We start from the raw sequence: 22,547 nt of genomic DNA, 5'->3' as shown, positions 1-22,547 counted from the left end.
ACTTTTTAGGCCAATCTCGGTTTTGTGCTTATGGTGCTAGCAGGGCTGGGAGTGCTGTGTAGCCCCTGCGCTCAGACCCTAGGGGAAGAATATACCTCTTATCACAAGGTAACCTCCCTTCACCTTAGACTGACTGGAGAAGAAGCAATGGACTCTTGAAGGAAGGTTGTGCAGTGAAACCAGGAGCAGAAAAGGGATTTTTAGTAGAGTGTTCTAAGTGCAGAGGCTCTTGCCTCTAGAATGTGATTTCTTCCATTCTAGGGGCTTGGGTTTACTTTCTTTCAGCATATGATACAAGGACTATCTCTTCATTCAGGCCTTTCCTGAGTAAGTGGTGTAAGTTTCTTTTGTGGGTTGGGGAGTTCTGTGTTAAGCAGAGTTATTAAAAAAGCCCTTACTGGCATTGAAGCTGAAGCTTAGATGATAAATGCATGTACCGTGATAATGATTGATATCACTCCCCATTATAAGGTCAGGAGTTCTTAGTTTCATTTTGTGAGGTTGGCAGGGAGGGAGAGAGGGAGATAGATCTCTCTAACACACGGTTGCAAACTGGTGCAGCCGCTGTAGTAGTTGCTGTAGGTGGCACTCCCCTTCTGTGTCTTCCACCAGCATTTTCCCATGCACTTTTAGAGATAGGATATGTTGCCCCTCTACAGGTCACTCCAGCTGCTGACCAAGAAGAGGCAAGGCCAAGATTACCATGTTAGGGTGCCACAGCTACAACAACCCCCAGCAGTACCTGCCTGCCCAGCACTGAGATCAGAGTCTGTACTGGGACTGAGCCTGAAGCCCCATTACCCGCAGAGGATATCTCCAATACTACCAGCAGGGAAAACAGCATGTTTCGCAATTGATCCAAGCATTCCCCTGGCCACACAACGCACCAGCTGTGGTAGATACCCAGCAGTCAGGGTTGACCTTCCCAATTTAGGAACCAGAGAGAGGGAGTGCATTCTCAGTGGACCACCACCAGGAGACCCCGCTCCCCATCTAACCAAATGGCCCCCACAGCCAGAGGTCACAGGATAATCCGCCTGCCATTTATGGCCGTTGGTTTTGGCAGTAGCTGCCCTATATGGCAGGGCTTCTGTTTCTTTCTGAGCCCTCCCCTGCCATGCTTTAAAAATTCCATGTCCCACCTGTAGTACAACAGCTGGTTTTCCGCATATAAAAACCAGGGCCGGCATTAGGGGTTAGCAAGCAGGACAGTTGCTTGGGGCCCCATGCCACAGGGGCCCCTGTGAAGCTAATCTGCTCAGACTTTGGCTTCAGTCACGGGTGGTGGGTCTGAAGGTCTCAGGCTTCAGCTCCATTAAGTGGGGCTTCAGCAAGTCTAATGCTGGCCCTGCTTGGCAGACCCCCTGAAACCTTTTCATGGCCCCTCAAGGGATCCCGGACCCTGGTTGAGAACCACTGCTATACAGAAGCCACCTGGAGGATCTAAGGCTCTAGGGAGTGGGAAGTATGATGGCTTAGAGGTGGAAGGGTTGTTGCATTTGGGTGGGGTGAGGGTAAAAGGATTGTTGGATTTGAGGATTGGATGAGTATATAAATGATATTTTTTATTTGTTTTTTTTTAATGTCAGAAGAGTACAATTAATAGGCTGGGGGTTTTTTGAGAGAGAGGGAGGATGGGGCTGTTTTATCCAGGGAATATCACATGTGTCACTGAAGGAGAGATGAATCTTAGGGAGCTCTTTGTTGGTATTTTGGCAGCACGTCACTGACCAAGGTAAAGTGTGATAAGGACAACATCTGAGAGTAGAGGTCAAAATCTCCTAACTAGGTATAAATTGTAGGGGGGGGAAGCATTTCTTCTGCCCTCTGAGGAGCAGGTGAGGTTCAAATAGTCCATATTGCATACTGGATTAAGAGTAGATAGACAATATATTTCCCCTGCAGAGATCCCAGCCTTCACTAATTTTCCATAATCCTCCCACTTTTTACATGTAATTACAAAGTTACTAATTCAGGCATAAATCTGTTAATTTAGCAAACATGCACATGTGTGTGAGTTACTCCTCACCACTCATGACAAAAACAGCAGATAACGCCTTAGTAGTCGGGGGGCGGAGGGGTATTGTTCTTCTCTGTCATCCTGGACCACATGCACTGACTGCGTGATGAGGGCCTGATAGGAGGCAAGTTGCAGCGATTTTGAATGAGTTGGGACATTGCTGTATTCACCACCCAAGTGACAAGCTGTGTGCCCCACGTTAGCTGTTCTGTGTGAGCTCTGCTACACTGTTAGTGCACTCTTGGTACCTAGAGCACATCAGCAAGGTACATGTGGGCAGTTAGTTCTGCACACAGCCTGTAGCTTGGATGGTGAATCTGGCAGCACCCCAAACTCCACTGACAGTCCCTGTGTCTTGCCTCCTCTCAGACCCGCACTGTACAGTCCATGCTGGAGGAGAATCCAGAGGGGACAGGAAGAGACAGCAGCAGCAGAGGAGGAGAGTGGGATGTGACAAAGGAGGGATAAGAGGAGAAGAATCATCCCAGGAAGGAGGTCCAGGCCTGGGACTGGCCAAAGTAATTAAAGGCCCTTGGCAGCGTAGAAGGACAGCTTTCCTGAGGTGGTTGCTCCTTTGGGGGTCGGGGTCAGGGACACAATGGGGAGGGAATCTGGGCCCCCTCCCTTGACCATAGATGGGTTGAGGAGAGGTCCTGGTTTCTCTGGGGAGAGGGTAGCATGGGAGGGAGAGGTCCTGGTTTCTCTGGAGGAGGAGAGGAGAGAGAGGTCTAAGCAACCTTCCTAATTCCTCCCAAATTTTTCTTTTCATAAACATCCCTAAAAGTGTCAGAAAAAGTGTCCCTGAACCATCAGTAACACCTACATCTTGTATAGATTGAGCTCCCCAGCTCAGTCTCGTCCAAGCTCACATTTCAGTCTGGTTTTGGGAAAACAAGGACATCTTTGTCCTACTAACAAAGGTAGACCTTGGCTGCCACATGATGATGGCATTGCAAGCCAAGCAGCCTCTCAACCTTGGGTCCGTCTGCACATGCCTCTTACACATGAGAATCGATGGAATAGAACCTGTGGTGCTCTGCAAGAGACAGCCTTCAGGGTAGAAGAGCAACTTCCCAGAGCTACTCATAATTAATTCCATCCACTTCTGTCAGTCAACAACATTTTGCTGTATCAAAGGCTTTGGACAGACCTGGAAGACAGCATGGACACATGGCTTTTGCTTATTAGTAGAAGAAGATTGATCACTGAGACAATACGGTAGTGGTTACCAAAGTTTAACAACCTGTGAACCTCTTTCACTAAAATATCAAGTATTGTGAACCTCCTTCTAAAAATGAATATTTCCAGGGATTTTCTCCTTTTACCCGAGTATAAATTATAAAAGCAGTGATCCTGGAAATATAAAATGTGTTTTTATGACATGCTTATCACACACTATTATTATTATTTATCATTACAGTATCATTACATTATGAAAATGGCAACACTCTTCCAAGATCTCACTTTTGTATCTTGTATCACTTTGAATAAGTCTGTTATAAGACAAAGCTCCTATGTTTCATCAAGGAGTATCAGATGTGGGAGTATCAGTGGCTATTGAAGGTTGTCTCCATGAGTATGCATTCGTCCCCCTATATCACTTGCATCAGATCACAATCAAGGCTGCCAATCTTCTGGTTGGGGTGTGTGTGTGTGTGTTTTTAAATCTTGCTCTTATATGGTCAGAACAGCTGATCCTCGTTTAGAGAAAACAAAATTATAGTGAAGGCCACTTATTTACCCTTGTCTGGTAACAGCAAAAACAAATGATCAGTTCCTAACAACAAAAATGGATGAGTAGTGCAAGTGATAACCAAAAAGAGGAAATAGTGATAATGAATTTAGTCTATGAAGGATGAGGAAACAGCATTCATAATATGAAGCATTTTTAATACTTACAGTGTTGTAAGTGTACATTTTTCATCTTCACGGTGCTTTACAAAAATGAATTGTCACAACACCCCTGCTAGATAGGAAACTGGTACTGTTTCCATTTTACAGATGGGAAAATTGAGGCACAGAATGGTTAAGGGATCTGCCTTTTCAGAGGTTCTTGGCACCTGCAGCTCCCATTGACTTCAGTTGGAATTGTGGATGGTTGGCATCTTAGAGTGTGAAGCTCTAGCTACTTGTCTAAAGTCATAGTTGTCAGAGCTGGGCCTATACCTCAGCATTTCTTAGCTCATAGTCTGGTGCTCAGAGTGGGGAACCCTAATTGTCTCACACGTGGAATGGGGAGTTAAAAAATTAAGACAGCCTAAAAAAACTTGATATAGTCTCTTTATTTAAAAACAAAGCCCTCATGATTTTGGGGCCAGTCTCATTACTTTTTTAATTTTGGGGATTTTGTTTCTCAGTCCGTGGTATATGTTAGTTTATTAAAAAAATTACCATGTTTAATAACTGGTTGCTTATGCATAGACTGTGCCTTAGGCTGTAGTTGAAGTGTTGCGTGTCAGGATTTAGATGCATTGATGGGGATTTGTAGAAACGTCTACAATATGACACGAGTACCCCTGGCCAATGCTCTTACTCCCTCATCTTCATAATTACATAATTTAGCTATGTATATGTGATGGTGCTGCGTTTTATTAGGTTGACACATCTAGTCATAAAATTGCACCATTTGACCTTCCAACCCCTTTCTGGGAGGGGAATCTCTCCCAGTATTTCTTACAGAGCATGTTATAACAAACATTCTTATTACTTTTATATCCAGGATTGCAAGACCATTGCAGGGGATTCAATCCCCTAATGCTAGCTAATTAATTTGAGGGCAGAACTCACCTTTTTCCTAACTTATACAGTATTATTAGATTTTTATTTCTGAATTGCAAGACTTGTATGCTGCTGCTGATTTGTTTTCAGATGATGGTAAAAGATTTTCTTTATTGCAAATGGAATCAGGATGTTTTGACTTACAGTATTCTGAATAGGGTGAGGAGATGCGCATGGTATGTAAAATATTTGTCCATAAAAACCCACACAATAGTGCAAATTGTTCACCCTGCCTCTGTTCCCAGTTTGTGTCCCGCCCCCATCCTCCTCCCCGTGAACTTCATGGTGCCAAAGATAATGATATTCATTTACTTATATATTGTATCTCTGTCTCCAGTCCTTTGTCTGTTATTGGGCAGAGACTGTCTATATCTCTGGGTATTCCTACACTGTAAGTGGAAGTCTGATTGCAGCATCCCCATGCTGGCTTTAATCTAGTTGGCAGAAATAAGTGGTAGTAAAGATGTGGCAGTGTGGGACAGCCACTCCAGCACAAGCCTGGAGGCTGTCCTGGATATGAACTTCGGTTGCTGGCCCACGCTGGGGTCCATGTCCTCACATTTTCACGGCTTTTGTTATCCATGTTTGCTAGATTGAAACTAGTGCAGGTATGCCAGCCCATGCTATAGTTACACCTTCATTTGCATTGTAGACCTAATTCTGAGTTTGTACAGTGTCCATCACAATCCTTTGGTAACTACAGTAACGTAATTTGTTGTTAATAATAAGTACACCAAATGTAGGCTTTGATCCTGTGAGCTAACTTGTGCTGGTAGACCGTTACACGAAACCCAGGTGAAGTAAATACATCTGCTTGCAGGTACGAGGATCTTCCCATGTAGATCAGATCTTTAATTTCTAGAATAATGGAGGCCAGTATTTAGGTTTAAGAAGACTAAGATAACTAGACTCCTTCTGATGCAGGGGAAAAACAAATGCTAAAACTATAAAATATTTAAGTTAATCCTGGTGAATATCTTGGAACTTAAGCCCTTAATAAAGTAACAAATAAAGTTAATGTATATTTGAAGCATTTACAAAAACAAAAAAAATAGTTAAGCCATGTTAACTCTGAACATTTTTGTTTTTGTTCCCCTGTTAAATAATCACTTCACATTTGAAATATTGCAAGAGAGGCTGAGTAGTAGTAGGCATAGGACTTGCAGTTCTAAGTTGAAACCTATCTTTTCTTTTACCAGAGTGCTGGGGAGAGGTAAAGTTTGCTGACTAATAGTGTTAATACTTGGAAATAAAAGGTAACCTTCAGTCAACTTTCAGTATCTAACCCAGACATTCAGCAGTTTCATGGTGAGGAATGACATGTGGGAGGTGTGCAAGTGACTGTCAAAAATCCTACAATTGGGCTTTCATTCTTATTTCAGGTTATTTTGCTGTATACTGACTTTAAGTACTAGAATCCTAAAGTCAGAACAATGAACAGTTAGAATTGTTTTGAATAGGAACGAACGTGGAAGAACTGCTTATTAATTTGTTGATAATCCGCCACCACCCAGTGCTGTAACTTCTGTGCCTAATGTTATCTTTTCTGAATCCCTTAAATCACTATAGTTTATATGCCACTCATGACTTCCTGTTTGTCTTTTGGCTGTCATTGGAGCGCATTGTGTGAAGTGAATAGCCCTGATGCGCAGATTGCCTAAACTCCTCAGTACCACAGGTTCACATCCCTGTAGAATAAACTCAGCCCTTTATTCTTCCAAATTAGATTAAGTTCTTCTTCAAATACTTGCTCATGTCGATTCCATTCTAGGTGATCATGGGCACAGTTGTCGGAGACTTTAGCCTTACTGGTATCTGTAGGGCCAGCTGTGGTGCTCATGCCTCAGTATATCAGGCACCACTGGCCTGATGCCGTCTTAGTTCCTTCTTACCGCACATGATGATTGGTTGGAATGCCTGGTCTTGCTTAGCAGGAGCATTAGTGATTCTTCACTATTCAGATCGTTCTTCTTTTGTTATTTAGTCAGTGATTAGTTAGTTAAGTGTTTTAGTAGTAGTTTAGTAGTTAAGAGTCCTGACTGGGTCTTTGTCCTGGAGCGGGACATGCCCGCTCCCCAGACTTTAAGCCATGTTCTGAGTGCAGCTGGTCGATGCCCATCAGCGACCCTCACGAGAGTTGTCTGAAGTGCCTGGGGGAGCCCCATTGAAAAGACAAGTGCTGGATCTGCAAACATTTTCATCCCCAGACTCAGAAAGAGCAAGACATTTGGTTAAGGGCCCTCCTCATGACGGCTGTTCTGTGCCTGGCATTGGAGCTCTTGCACTCTGACTCCACGCCTTGTATTTCGGCATCAGCCCTCAGTGCACTGCTGGCACCGGGATCCGCCCAGCACCGTTCCCCCTTGCCAGTATCAAAGAAGCAGTCTGTCGTCTGGTCCACAGGCACCGCACAAAGGAACTTCGGGCAAAGGACCTGAGCTAGGCTTTGTGTCAGCAAATGGAGGCTCTCAGGGGTACTGCTGTGGTCGGACCCCCTAGCCCAGCCAGGGACCCACCTCCGACTCTGGGGAGGCGGGGGTCCTGACCTATCTGCACCTGAGGTGGGCCCGGCAGCCAAAGACCAGTTAGGCAGATTGGTACCACAGACACCTCACTGCGTGGCGGATCCCGGCAAGACACCAGCTCAGACGACCAGGCCGGTGACAAGCTACCCCGAGCACAGCCAGCACCAGCTTTGGAGCACAGGGCCTAGTCTGAAGCAGTGACCCCAAGGGAGGCCCCGACGATTGTGGAGCAGACCCCGTTGCAGCAAGAGGATGCCCCCCAGCCTCCGGCCTTAGAGTCATCCTCATCCTCATCCTCTTCGGATGAGGAGGTGGTGGGGCCCTTGCAAACTGGTAGCTCACCCCTGCCCCCGATGACTTCAGGGAGCACCAAGCCCTACTTAAAAGGGAGGCAGCTAACCTGAACTTGGAGGTTGAGGAGCTAGCTGAGGAGCCCAATGACCTCTTCAATGTCATTCTGTCGTCTGCCTGTTCACCCAGGGGTCCTAAAGATTCTCAAGTTGGTGTGGCTGACAGTCTTCCATTCTGCCCACATCCAAGAAGGCAGAAAAGAAGTACTATGTCCCCACAAAGGGGTTTGAATACTTATACATGCACCGTCCTGTGGGGTCCCTGGTTGTGTCTGCTATTAATGAAAGGGCCAGGCACGGCCAGTCGTGTGGCACCCCAAAAAATAAAGATGCCAAGAGGCTGGACTTGTGTGTCAGAAAAATTTATTCCACAGCAAGCTTCCAATTTAGGGTCTCTAACCATCAGGCCCTACTTGGCAGATGCAATTTCAACCTGTAGGACTCTGTTGGAAAGTTCAAAGCGAACCTCCCACAGGATCTGGTGCAGGAGTTCGTCACTCTCATAGAGGAGGGTAAGGCAGTAGCCAGGAGTGTCCTCCCGATGGCCTGGGGCACCACGGACTCGGCGTCCAGGGTGGTCTCCTCTGCAATATCCATGAGGCATAGCTCCTGGTTACAGACCTATGGGCTGTCCCAGGCAATGCAGTCCACCCTCCAGGACCTCCCGTTTGAGGGAACAGGGCTTTTCTCGGAGCTGACTGGTGCTAGAGTCCCAGGCCAGCCTCTGCTTCTTAGGCCTACATACTCCTCAGCATGCCAGAAAACTGTTCTGCCCCCCTGCCGCCTTGCTGTCGTCAAGGTCTTGGGGTATGCCTCGTTCTGGCTCTTACAAAGAGGAGGACAAAGACGGGTTTTAAGTGATGCCACTGGTCGTCCTCTCATCCACCTGCCGAGCCCGATCCTTCCAGATATCAAGGCAGCCAAAGCAGTTATTTTGAGAGTGCGCCCGAGAACGATGCCCCAGTCACTGCACCGGATCCATTCCCCGGCTTGCTCAACCACCTGCGCTCTTTCCAGTCAGTTTGGTCCCATGTCACCTCGGACCACTGGGTGTTTGTCACCGTCTTGTCGGGCTATATCCTGCAGTTTGTAGCTGACCAACCCTTCCATCCCCCCGTCACTTTCCCTCTTCAGGGACCCTTCTCACGAGCAACTCTTCGTTCAGGAAGTCAAAAACCTCCTGTGCCTAGGGGCAGTGGAAGAGGTTCCCCAACACATGGAAGGAAGAGGATTTTACTCCCATTACTTCCTCATTCTGAAGGCAAAAGGGGGCCTCAGACCTATTCTAGACCTCTGCCGCCTCAATGAGTGTTTCAAAAATTGAAGTTTCCTATGGTCTCCCTGACCTCCATCATCCACTCCCTAGATCTAGGAGACTGGTACCCCCCCTTTGATTTAAAGGACACATACTTCTATATTCCTGGAGCACCGGCGTTTCCTCTGTTTAACGTTGGGCCAGCGCCATTTCCAGTTCACGGCGATTCCCTTTGGTCTCTTGTTGGCCCCAAGAGTGTTCACAAAGTGTATAATGCCAGTGGCCACTTACTGTGCCGTCGGGTAGTCCAAATTTACCCATACCTTGGTGACTGTTTGATAAGGGGCCAGTCCTCAGACCAGGTGCAGAAGCATCTCGATCTGGTTGGGGGCTCTGATGTATGTCTTCCCTCTGGTGCCATTGCCTTGTTCTGCTTGATCTTCATGAGGATCGTGGACAGCAGAGGTCATCCTCATAGCACTGGCATGGCCATGCTAACACTGGTTCAGCACTCTGCTGGACCTCTCGCTGGTGACCCTGTTCTGGATGCCGCTCAGGTCAGACCTATTGTCCCAGAACCACGGAAGTCTCCTGAAACCAAACCTGGCAGCGCTTCATCTGATGGCTTGGCTGCTGCGTGGTTAAACACTCAAGAATGGCAGTGCTCTTCAAAGGTCCAGCGAGTCCGGTTGGGCAGTAGAAAGCCCTCCACCAGGGCCAGCTATCTGGCCAAATAGAAGCGATTCATTTGCTGGATGGCAAATAAGGGGCTCTGTCCCAAGCAAGCCACATTGCAGATCATTCTAGATTACCTCCTGTACCTCAAGCTTCAGAGCTTGTAGTTCTCATCCATCAAGGTCCATCTAATGATCGTCTCAGCCTTTCACCCACTGCTTGAAGGCAGGTTGGTTTTCTCTCAGGATGTCACAGCCAGATTTCTCAAGGGCCTGAAGTGCCTCTACCCACACGTCAGGGATCCTGTTCCTCTGTGGGACTTGGGTCTGGTGCTGTCACGGCTCATGCGTTCCCCCTTCGAGTTTTTGGCTTCCTGCTCTCTCCTCCTCTCCTGGAAGGTCGTGTTCCTGGTCGCGGTCATGTCGGCCTGCCGGGTATCCGAGATTCGGGTGCTCACCTCAGAGCCACCTTACAGGGTCTTCTACAAGGACAGGGTCCATCTAAGACTGCACCCAGCCTTCCTTCCTAAGGTGGGGTCTCAGTTTTATTTGAGCCAAGAAATTTACTTGCTGGTCTTCTATCCAAAGCTGCATAAGTCGGAAGAGGAGCAAAGGCTACATGCCCTGGACGTCAGGAGGGCTCTGGCCTATTAGATTGAAAGGACCAAGCCATTCCGCAAGTCAACGCAATTATTTGTCGCTGTGACCGACAGGATGAAAGGTCAAGTTGTTTCCGCTCAGATAATTTTCTCCTGGATCTCTGCTTGCAGTTGCTTTTGCTATGATCTAGCACAGGTGTCACTCCCGGAAATAGTCAAGGCCCACTCTACCAGGGTGCAGGCCTCTTTGGCAGCCTTTTTGGCCCTGTAGGGTGGCCATCTGGTTGTCGGTCCATACCTTCATGTCCCACTAGGAGCTTACCCAGCAGGCCCTGGACAACAGGCTTCGGTAGAGCAGTACTGCAAGCCGCCAAGCAGTAAAATCCAAGCCCACCTCCATAGATACTGCTTGTGAGTCATGTAGAATGGAATCAACATGAACAAGCACTCGAAGAAGAAAAAAACATTTACCTACTTTTCGTAACTGTTGCTCTTTGAGATGTGTTTCTCATGTCCATTCCATTACCCACCCTCCTGCCCCTCTGTTGGAGTTGTCGCCTTCTCAGTTCCTTCTTGTCGTAGAGCCAGCGGTGCCTGATATGCCATGGCATGAGCGCAGCACTCCAGAGGGCACAGCTGGCCCTACGGAGATACCACTAAGGCAAAAGTTTCCTACAGATGGGCACATGCACACCTAGAATGGAATGGACATGAGCAACATATCTCAAACTACAACAGTTATGAAAGATTTTCTGTGTGGTTACTTATGTGTGTGTGTGGATGTCCATGAAAAAGCCGAAAAATTAAATGCATCTCAGAGCTGTAAGGACATGAAAGAGCCAAACATAGTTGTAGAAAGTTGTGGGAGTTTGCCCTGCTGTCCAGTCAAATTTCTTCTTTGCATCCACTGTTGGGCAGTATAGTATATGCCTTTTAGGTTCCACCCTCAGCCCCAGCAGTGGCTGCATTCCAGTAGTGATGTATGTATATAGTTAGTGGAGTGATTTAGTGGATCTTCAGGTAAAAGGTGCCATGTAAATATATAAATAATAGTATTTTATACGTTTGTTTATTTATTTTGGCAGGATGGTCTTTTCTTTGCTAATTGTTCTATCATTCCATGTCAGAAAGGTGATAGAATACAAGGAAAACCTATCTTTATTCAGCCCTTCTAACTCTCCTGCCCTCTTTTTTTAATATGATTTCCTCTCTGGCTTTGTTAACTTTAGAGAATGTTACCATTCTGAGAGCCATACTGGCCACCTAAATTTACAGGAGTCATCGCAACAAATGATTTGGTAGCCTCAGAATGCGGCCACCCTCTGCCCGTGCATCTGCCACTTGCCTCCTGACCCCCCCCCCCGCCTGCTGCTCGCCTCCTGTATCCCTCTTCACACACCCCCAACCATTGCTTGCCACCTCTCACCCCTGCCCATTGCAAGAACCCTGCTCGCTGGTGGCTCATTGCTCGCCTCCTCACTCCCGCACTTGCAGCCAGACCCTCTCTCCCTTGCCTGCTTCCTCATCTTGCTGCTGGCTCGCCGTTTGCCTCCTTTCTCCCTTGCCACTCACCTCCTTGCTTGCTTGCCCTCCCCTTGCCTCCTCACCTTGCTTCTTAAGCGTTGTGTCACACCTCTGTCTCCAGAGAGGTGTCACAGGCAGCAGCAGGGAGGAAGGGGAAGCAGTGTTTCCTCTTAATTTTTCCTATCCATGTCACACATCACCTTCATATTGGTGCACATAATAAAATTTAGTTGATGGGGGGTGGGGCCAATTGGTTCGGAGTGTGGGAGGGGGCTCAGGGCTGAGGCAGAGGGTTGGGGTACAGGGGTTTGCGGGCTCTGGGGTGGCGCCGGGGATGAGGGGTGCTGGAGGGTACTCCGGGTCTATGGTGGGGAGAGAGGACTCCCTGCAGCTCTCTTTGCCTGCAGCAGCAGCACTTGGACTGTGGCGGGGAGAGGCGCCTCTCCCTGCCATGGCAGCTCCAGGATAGGTGCCCCTTTGCCCCAGCAGGGCTGGGCCGGGGTGGGTTCCAGCTAGGGGAGGAGTGCCTGGGCTGGGGCTGGGTTTCGGCCGGGGAAGGGGCGCCTGGGCTGGGCCGCTCCGGCCGAGTCTGGGGCCATGCTGCCCCAGCTGCAGCAGGAGGAGGGATGTGTTCCTTGAGCACTTGCGCGGCGCTGAAGAGGCTGCTGCGCAGCTTGTAGGGAACTAAGGGGGGCCGATGGTCCCCCCCACCCAGTAAACTGCTGTGGCCGCAGGGAAACCCCCTGGTAGCTGGATGTGGCCATGGTGGCCACATTTGAGAAATGGTGACCTAAAATGCTTGTAAATCATGTCACATGTACACGTGTGTGTTCTCAGAACTGTGTAGATTAAACTTGCTTTCAGAAGGTCTACAGAACTTGTTCAGTCTGAAATGATTTAGTGCTAATGTGAGCACAGAATAGCTAAAATGGTTCAGCTAGTCCTCCTGCTGCTATCCCACAGTGCATAACTGACCTTTTTAATCTTCCATTATTCACTATCTCTGGAAGGTTCCAAGAGGACATTGTGGTTGACATGGTTTAAACAGCAGAACTGATGGGCAACTGGTGTTTTTAAATTGAAACATCATGGCTAATATGGACAAAGTTAAAGGTTTGTACTCAAACTGGTTTGGTCCAGCTGATTCAGTTACAAGGGGTTTGTTTCTCTGAGTTACAGCCCAAAATATCATGATTAAAAATCAGATTTAAAACTGTAAATAAATTACATTTTTGCCTGCTTTTGGATATTTCTCACCTTGTATGGGGAAGCTCCCCACCCCTAACTTGTGAGAGATAATTTCAGGATCAAAAATAACCTTAAATATACACAAAATTTGGCTTCACTGTTCACTGCTTGGAGGGGGCTGCACTTACTCTCTCCTGTTGTGTGTGAGAGGAGGTGGCACCCGGTGACTCATAATTCCCCCTCCCCATCCCTAACAAGGCAGAATAGGCAGCTATCTCATTCATATTCTCGCTTCATGATCCCCTATAATCTCCAGTCCCCCATCTACCTCATTAACTTGCTCTCTTATATTTCCCTCTCTTAACCTTCTGTCTCCTACCACAGGTTTCTCTCTGCCACACCATATTTCCCTGCACCCTCCTAGTCTGCCTCCTATTTCCTTCCCTACTTGCCCCACCCCCACCTCCCCGATCATTTCCCTGATCATCCCTGCACATCCTCTTTCTTAGCACATTTTCCTTTCTTGCTGCCCCCATGGTCTCATTCCTGAAACTCCACATTCTCATGTCCCCTGCCTGGGGTTTGTATGGAGACTGAGGAGCCACCATCTTCCTTCTGTTAACCCCATTTCAGCCGATGGAAGATGGCATCCATCTTTTCTGGAAGCAGCCTCACTTTCCTCTACCAAGGACAGAGACATGGTAACTAGATAGCTAAGGGCAGCCTGTAGATTTGGTTCTGTTGACAGTAATAAGAGATGCTGTCCCCTTTGGATAAGGGCAGATTTCATAGGGTTGAAGCCAGCAGTCAGAAATTCATGAGAACCCTTCTAAAAAACAGAACAGAAATTGAGATTTACAATAAGACTGTGAGAGTGGGTAATGCTGCAGTGTGTTGGTGGGTGCCAGACTTGCCACCAGAGCACCTTTCCTTCCTCCCGCCAGCGGTCTTTTATTCTCTTCGCTTTCCAAAGCCTGAGGCCCTTGTAAATCTTAATTCTGGTTCTGCAAGTTCCACTTGGGGGCCTCGCTGACAAGTTGGTCAGAAGTATGAAAGCATTATAAGAAACACTATGAGATGAAATGACTTTGTTCATTGAAATTGCACTGTGGGTTTTTGGAAGGAACTGGCAAGTAAATAACAGTGACCGGGACTTCCTGTCCCCACTAGTTTGGGCTTAATGAGTTGTAATGCCAAGGTTACTTGTCTTAACGTGTCAGAATTACTTTACTGATTAATACTGATCATCTGAAAAGTGTTACACTTATGTATATTCAGATTATTTTTAAAAGCCACTAATGGCCGGGAGCTACTTTGTTAATGCATTTTGCAGTAACACTCTGTTTTGCAAACTTTTTTTTTTAATGGGTCCTGGCAATGAAAAACTCTGATTTAGTAAACCAATAGAGTAGTAATGGCCTGTTACTGCATGATGAAAGTTATTGGGAATTTAATTACTTGAAATTCTAGGGAGCAGGATTGGGGCCTAACTAAGGGTCTGGCTACACTTGAAATTTCAAAGCGCTGCTGCTGCAGCGCTTTGAAGTGTGAGTGTGGTCGGAGCGCCAGCGCTGCACGTAAACCACATCCCTTACAGGTGTAGCTTGCAGCGCGCGCTGCGGCACTGATTACACTGAGGCTTTACAGCGCTGTATCTTGCAGCGCTCAGGGGGGTGTTTTTTCACACCCTTGAGTGCGAAAGTTGCAGCACTGTAAAGTGCCAGTGTAGCCAAGCCCTAAGCAAGTGTTTTCTGACTAAATGGATATACTATAGCTTGTTTGTTTTGTTTTGTTAATTCAAAGGAACACAAAAATCTTTTACTACGCTGTTTTGAATAATTCCCCTAAACATATGACATGCTTTTGTCCCCACAGAAGCCAGCTCAGGAAGACATTAGAAAGTTGATCTCAAAAATACAACAGGTAACATAAGTTATAGTTTTATTTTCTTTGCTACAAATTATGGAGAATGTGGCAAGTATTGAAAAAAATTCTTTCTTCTGCAGTTGGCAAAACTCACAGATCCATTATTTTCTAAATTTTCTAACCTGAGTACATGAAGATAGCTGCCTCCAATGTGAATTTAGAAAGCTAAGTAAAAGTTGCTTGATTTCTCCCCACCCTCCTTCACTCATAGGTGCTGAGCACTTGCAGCTCCCATTGACAACAATGGAAATGTGGATGTTCAGGACTTTTGGAGAAACAAACCATTTAAGGGCCTAAATGTGGAGTTAGTTGTCTAACTTTAGGCAGTCAAGTAGGAAAATATGCCCTGTATAAGTACAAGTAATATCCTAAGAAATGTGAATAGGTTAATAGCTTTCCCGTTGAGCAAATTATAGGAAAACTACAAGAGAACGTGTTTAACATCAGTGGCTGAGAGGACTAGACATGACATTTCTCCACAAATTTAGTATGTCTTTGGTATATTTAAATAAGTACTATGTTTTGAAAGAACAGAGTTTTTGCGGTTCTGCTTTTAATGTAGAAATGGAATACCCACTTCCCCCTTCCCATCTTTGTCTCACTAGCTTTCCCAAGTTTAAATGTCATGAGTATTCTGTTATAAAATATTGGATGGGGGAATTAGGAACCTGTTTAAGATTCTTATCTTGATTTTTACCCAAGTGAACAGTTTTATTATGGATTATCTGGCCCAACTATACTGTAAACTGTTTAGATATCTAAAATTTCTGTAACATTATTTGCTCTAGTCACTGAATAGTTGACACTGACTTCAGTTTCTTATAAAATGTTGATAAAGATGTGGAAATTGAACAGAGCCATTTTCAGTTTTTGCCAGCAAAGCACGCTGATACGCAGTTTTTTCTCTGTGTTTGTAATGCACATGTAATATAGGGAGGTGGTGTGGCATAACTATAAGGGATTTTAAATGGAGCTGGGAACTTCTGAGTTTTAACTGTGACCCCACCAGTGACAATCCCTTTGGCCTTGGGTAACACATCTTAGTTCTTTGAGTCAGTTTGTCCATCAGTGAAATGGCAATAATCCTATTTCTCTTTTTTTTCAGGGTGATGCAATAATTAGTTTAATTATTTGCAAAGTGCTGTGTACATGAATGATGCTGTTTTATAAGAGGCAGCTGTCATTACCATTACTATGAAGAGGGAGCAACCTCTTCATACTTAAGACTGCAAGTTCATTTTCATTAGAAACCCCTGCTCCTAAATACCACAAAAAAAGAAATATCTTCCTTAGAACTGGTAGGTGGGTGAGGTCTTTGGCTGATTTCCCCTCCTTCCCCCTGTGGATTTCGAAGTAAGTCAGAACAGGGATTACTTACTTACAATACCAAAGTAACAAACAAGTTCACCAGTTTCCAAAAAAAAATTTTTTTCTCCACTTGTAGCCAAAATCCCTCCAAAAACACAAAAGTCAAGAAAATGCAGAGAGCAATAAAATTTAAATGGCGAGGATTTCACCCCTAGTATGGGAAGGTAGGAGTGAGTGCCTCTACCCTAGTCTTTATCCCTAATCCACGTTCAGGCTGTCTTTAAAAAATAAGCAATATCAGAGACAATAACTTTGCTGAGGTGAAATTAAGGTTGATAGAAGTATAAGTAATTAATGATTAAAAATCCTTACAACAAATTTGGACATACTGGGGAGAAAACCAAACCAACCAACTCGCCTCCCCACACACACACTGTTCAAAAGCTTGGAAATTCATAGTTAAGATTAAATTTACTAAAACTCTAAATATTTTAACATATGGAAATTGATAGGTAGGGTACTGTGATGGAGATTACTAGGCATTTGCTGCCAAAGGCCCACCACATTAGTGTGTCCTGTACTAAGAAGGGACCTTGATGGAAAGTGAAGAGCAGCAACTTTGGACCTCCTAGGGGTTGCCTAAAGAGACCTCCCATGATCAGCTGCAGGCAGAATCAGCAAGAGTTAGTCCTTCAGCACCTCGAATGGCCAGGAGCAGATGGAGGCCAATCAGGGCCTAGCAGGCCGGATAAAAAGAGTTGGCTGCTTCTACTGTGGATCAGGAGAAGCCAGGGAAGGAAGGCTGTCCCTGCCCAAACCCAAGTAACCTGGCCTAGTTAGGGGCTTAACCTTGACAGTGTTTGCCTTGGATCTCTGCGAGGGATTTATTGTTTGTTATGGACTGTAAGGCCCAAGTAGCTATTCTGAGCTCAGCGTTCATCTGTTTGGTGTAAAACCTGAGGTGAGCCTGCTCCATGGGGTACCTGGCTCAGGGGAGCCTTTGACAGATATCCAAACTACCTTATCTCTGCCCCCATGGTGATGCTCTAAGTCAGGGGTAGGCAACCTATGGCACGTGTGCTGATTTTCAGTGGCACGTGTGCTGATTTTCAGTGGCATTCGCATTGCCCAGGTCCTGGCCACCGGTCCGGGGGGCTCTGCATTTTAATTTAATTTTAAAGGAAGCTTCTTAAACATTTTAAGACCCTTATTAACTTTGCATACAACAATAGTTTAGTTATATATTATAGACTTAGAGAAAGAGACCTTCTAAGAAAGTTAAAATGTATTACTGGCACGCGAAACCTTACATTAGAGTGAATAAATGAAGACACGGCACACCACTTCTGAAAGGTTGCCGACCCCTGATCTAAGTAAACAAAAAGTTCAGACTACCAACTGGTGCCAACTCCAGCCTTGCATTTCACACAAAAAAACCTACTGTACAAATTCCTGTTTAACTGAATACAATACTAAAACACAAGCGTACCAAAACAAGACAGAGACCCACCCACACACATACTGCTAAGTATTTTTCAGAGAAGGCAAATTCAAAGAAATGAGTCTTGCACTTGGAGCAGAAGGATGGCTGGTAGTTGCTGAGAGATTTTATTCCATGGTCTTGCCGTGGTCAAAAAAGTTGTGTCTCCTGTGTGGATGAACTTAACTCTTAATGTTAGAGAGTTCCATTGGATGAGAGGAGCAAAACTGTCAACCACATCTTCATCCTGGAGCTTTAAGCAATCTTTTCGATACTCTGGGCCCAGGCCATGGAGCGCCTTGAAGATAAGGATCGAGACCTTGAATTCAATTTGTTCTACTGAAAGCCAATGAGAGAACAGAGAACTAGTTTCCTACTAGCCTGTGTTGCTGCGGAGGTGTGCTGCAGCATTCTGTTCTAGTTGTAGCTTTCTAAGTGCTGGAGCCTTTGTACCCAAGTATATCACATAGCTGTAGTCCAGCTGAGAGATGAGGAAGTTGTGAATAACTGAGTCCAGGTCATCATTTGGCAGGATGGGTTGAAGTCTCGTAGCCAAGAAGAGATGACAGAATGCGTTACTCAAGGATGTTGCTGTGAGAGAGCTTAGTGTCAGTGAGGAATCCAAGAGTACTCCTATATTATGAACTGATTTGATCAGTTGTGGGTCTGTACCTTTAATCAAAGGAGATTGCACTGTGGCTGCTAACTCTTCAAAATGTTTTCCTCTGCCCAGCAGCATCAACTCTGTTTTGCTCAGGTTCAGCTTCAGCCAGTTGTTTTCATTCATGAGATGATCTTGTTGAAGCACTGGGCCATCTTGGTGGTAAGTCACCACCAAACCTTTCCCTCATAAAACTAAATAGATTGAGTTTCTTAAGTCTCGTACTAGAAGGCCCATTGAGATTTCAAATAATTTTTCTTATACTTTTGATGCTTTCTGGTTTTTTTAAATTCAGTTTTTGAAGTAAGAACACCAGAACTGGACACAGTTTTCCATCAATGTTTTCACTAATGCCATATACATCTACATGTACTTGATATTCTCTTGCTTATGCATCCAAAGTTCATGTTCATCATCTTAGCATCCACTTGGCACTTGGAGCTCATGTTCACCTGATTATTTACCATTGCCACTAAGGTATGTCTACACAGCAGCTGGGAAGGTGCTTTCCAGCATGGGGGGCGGAGGGGTAGACAGATGTGCTAGCTTGAGCAGAGCTAGCGTACTAAAAATAGCAGTGTGGCTGTGGTGTCATGGATGGTGGGAGGTCAGGTGGTTTTGTAGTTGGGAGCAGCCTGAGCTGCTGCAGCAACCATGCTATTATTTGTGTTCTAGCTCAACCTGAGCTAGCGCATCCGCCTGCCCATATTGGGAAGCACCCTCCCAACTTCTGTAGTGACATACCATAAGTCCTTTTCAGTGTCACTTCATTCCACAGTACAGTCTCCCGTCTTGTAAGTGTGACCTGTGCTTTTTATTTCTAGAGATGTGACCTTGCATTTGGCTGTATTAAAGCCTATGTTCAAATAAGCCCACCTGAACAAGAAATCTAGATTGATCTGTATAACTGTATAAGGAGCCAGGCACTCAGGCAGTAGCACAGTCAGCTGCAGCGGCACAGGAGGCGGCGAACAGAGCGGCTAACAGGGGAGTTTCAGTGGGAGTTTCCAGGGGGAGGTTACAGGGGAGACCAAGGCAGAGGAACCAGGAAGGCAGACCAGAGAAGAGGCAGGGGTCTGCGAGCAGCCCAACCCTTGTTGGTGGCCTGCAGAGTGGTGTGAGGCGTGGATTGCCAGGCACACAGTTGGAGCGCTACGATGGAGGCAGAGGTAGCAGGTGCAGACACACTGAGGATGACTGGATGCGGTAGCTGTGGCATGTACATGGTCCTAGAGGGAGCACCTGAAAGGAGTTTCACCTGCATGAAGTGCCGCCTGATAGAGCTGCTGGAGGAAAAGGTCAGAGGACTGGAGATGCAAGTGGAAACTCTGGCTGAGTTTAGAAGGGGATTTGAGCAGTTGATGGAACACAGACATGATGAGGCGCAGGGGACAAGCTCAGACGAGCAGATAGAAGGAAGACCAAAGGACTCTGAGGAGGGGCTGCTGGGTGAGGAAAGTGGACGGTGGAAGCATGTGACTAGGAGAACCAGGCAGAGGAAAAGACGGGCCAGTGATGGAGAAATAGAACTCAGGAACAGGTTTGCTGAGTTGGGAAATGAAGATGGAGCACAGCAGGCTGCTGAAGGACAAAGGGCGAGGAAGAAGAGGCGAGCAGCTAGTCCTGCAGAAAGAGGGGAGGAGTCGATGGAGGCGACACCAAGTGTGAGCCCTAGGAGGACTGTAAGGGCGAATACAAATCGAAATGAATTGCGACCACCTGCTGTGGGGGATAGACCGCAGAATCGCACTGTCGCCAGGAAAAGGCAAGTCTACGTGATTGGAGACTCTTTACTGAGAAGAGTGGATAGGCCTGTAACTAGACCTGATCGGGAGAACAGAAGGGTGTGCTGTCTGCCAGGGGCTAAGATACAGGATGTGGACCTGAGGCTGAATACAATCTTAGCGGGAGCGGGAAAGAATCCATTGATTATCCTTCATGTGGGAACGAATGATACGGCTAGTTACTCGCTGGACTGTATCAAGGAGGACTATGCCAGACTGGGGAAGAGGCTCAAAGACATCGAGGCTCAGGTGATCTTCAGTGGGATTCTGCCGGTTCCTAGAGCGGGGCGACGAAGGAGTGACAAGATTATGGCGATCAACAGATGGCTTAGGGAGTGGTGTTATAAGGAGGGCTTTGGGATGTACGGTCACTGGGAAGCGTTTACGGATAGACGACTGTTCGCTCAGGATGGACTTCATCTAAGCAAGGAGGGAAATAGAATTCTAGGATGGAGGCTCGCCGACCTCATCAAGAGAGCTTTAAACTAGGAAGTTGGGGGAGATGGTTGGGAGATGTTCGGGAGATCTCCACGCCGGAATGTAACCTGGAGAGGAAAGTAAACAAAGTGAGAGGGGATACCCTTGTGGTCCCAAGATTTGATCCAAGGAGGAATAGTGGAGAAACCAGAGTAGCAGGTGATGCTGGTGGTAAAAGGTCTCTGCACGACGGGGGAAAGAATGTCACTGATGCCAAACGCCGAAAATTAAAAGGCCTGTACACTAATGCGAGGAGTCTAGGTAACAAGATGGAGGAACTGGAGTTACTAGTGCAGGAAGTTAAACCGGATATTTTAGGGATAACTGAAACCTGGTGGAATAGTACTCATGACTGGAGCACGGGTATTGAAGGCTATGTGCTGTTTAGGAAAGACAGAAAGAAAGGCAAAGGTGGTGGAGTAGCCTTGTACATCAATGATGACATTAACTGTAGCGAAATAAGAAGCGATGGAATGGATAAGACAGAGTCTGTCTGGGCGAAAATCACATTGGGTAAAAAAGCAACTAGAGCTTCCCCTGAGATAGTGCTTGGCGTGTGCTACAGACCGCCGGGATCTGATTGGGATATGGATAGAGACCTCTTTAATGTCTTTAATGAAGTAAACACAAAGGGGAAATGTGTGATTATGGGGGACTTCAACTTCCCGGATATAGACTGGAGGACGAGTACTTGCAAGAATAATAGGGGTCAGGTTTTTCTGGATGTGATAGCGGATGGATTTCTTCATCAAGTAGTTGAAGTACCTACGAGAGGAGATGCCATTTTAGATTTGGTGTTGGTGAGCAGTGAGGACCTCGTAGAAGAAATGGTGGTAGGGGACAACCTAGGTTCGAGTGATCATGAGCTGATTCAGTTCAAACTAGATGGAAGGATAAACAAATGTAGATCTGGGATTAGGGTTTTTGACTTCTCGAGGGCTAATTTTAAAGAGTTAAGGAAATTAGTTAGGGAAGTGGATTGGACGGAGGAATTAGTGGATTTGAATGCGGAGGAGGCCTGGAATTACTTTAAGTCGCAGCTGCGGAGACTGTCGGAAGCCTGCATCCCGAGAAAGGGGAAAAAAACCATGGGCAGGAGTCGTAGGCCAAACTGGATGAGCAAACAACTCAGAGAGGGGATAAGACAAAAGCAGACAGCTTACAGGGAGTGGAAGAAAGGCAGGATCAGTAAGGAAAGCTACCTTGGTGAGGTCAGAACATGTAGGGATAAAGTGCGGAAGGCTAAAAGCCGCATTGAACTGGACCTTGCAAAGGGAATCAAAACCAATAGTAAAAGGTTCTACAGCCACATAAATAAGAAGAAAACAAAGAAAGAAGAAGTGGGGCCGCTATACACTGAGGATGGAATGGAGATCAAGGATAACCTAGGCATGGCCCAACATCTAAACAAGTACTTTGCTTCAGTTTTTAATAAGACTAGTGAACCTTGGGATGATGGACGGATGATAAACGGGAATGTGGATATGGAAGTGGATATTACCGCAACTGAGGTAGAGGCCGTACTTGAACAGCTCGATGGGACGAAGTCGGAGGGCCCGGACAATCTCCATCCGAGGATATTAAAGGAACTGGCGCGTGAAATTGCGAGCCCGTTAGCGAAAATTTTTAAGCAATCGGTAAACTCGGGGGTTGTGCCGTATGATTGGAGGATTGCTAATGTAGTTCCTATTTTTAAGAAAGGGAATAAAAGTGATCCGGGTAATTATAGGCCTGTTAGCTTGACGTCTGTAGTATGCAAAGTCTTGGAAAAAATTTTAAGGGAGAAAGTAGTCAAGGACATAGAGGTCAATGGTAATTGGGACGAATTGCAACACGGATTTAGTAAAGGTAGATCGTGCCAAACCAATCTGATCTCCTTCTTTGAGAAGGTGACGGATTACTTAGATAAAGGAAATGCGGTAGATATAATTTACCTAGATTTCAGTAAGGCGTTCGACACGGTTCCGCACGGGGAACTGTTAGTCAAATTGGAAAAGA

General features: G+C 46.2%; 1 protein-coding gene across 4 annotated transcripts in view; it reads left to right on the top strand.

Annotated features, from left to right (window-relative positions):
- Positions 1-22,547, top strand: part of TRERF1 (transcriptional regulating factor 1) — a 168,656-nt gene that overhangs the window by 29,449 nt on the left and 116,660 nt on the right. The window contains exon 3 of one of the 4 annotated variants that reach the window (XM_030557609.1): positions 14,789-14,836. The exons of the other annotated variants lie outside the window; for them this stretch is intronic. The gene's annotated coding sequence lies outside the window, so the exon portion shown is untranslated. The remainder of the gene's footprint in view (positions 1-14,788; positions 14,837-22,547) is intronic. 4 annotated transcript variants of the gene reach the window in all.

Source organism: Gopherus evgoodei, chromosome 3 (genome assembly GCF_007399415.2).
Source record: "Gopherus evgoodei ecotype Sinaloan lineage chromosome 3, rGopEvg1_v1.p, whole genome shotgun sequence".
Classification (NCBI taxonomy): domain Eukaryota; kingdom Metazoa; phylum Chordata; order Testudines; family Testudinidae; genus Gopherus; species Gopherus evgoodei.
This window is presented reverse-complemented; position numbering and strand designations above follow the sequence as displayed.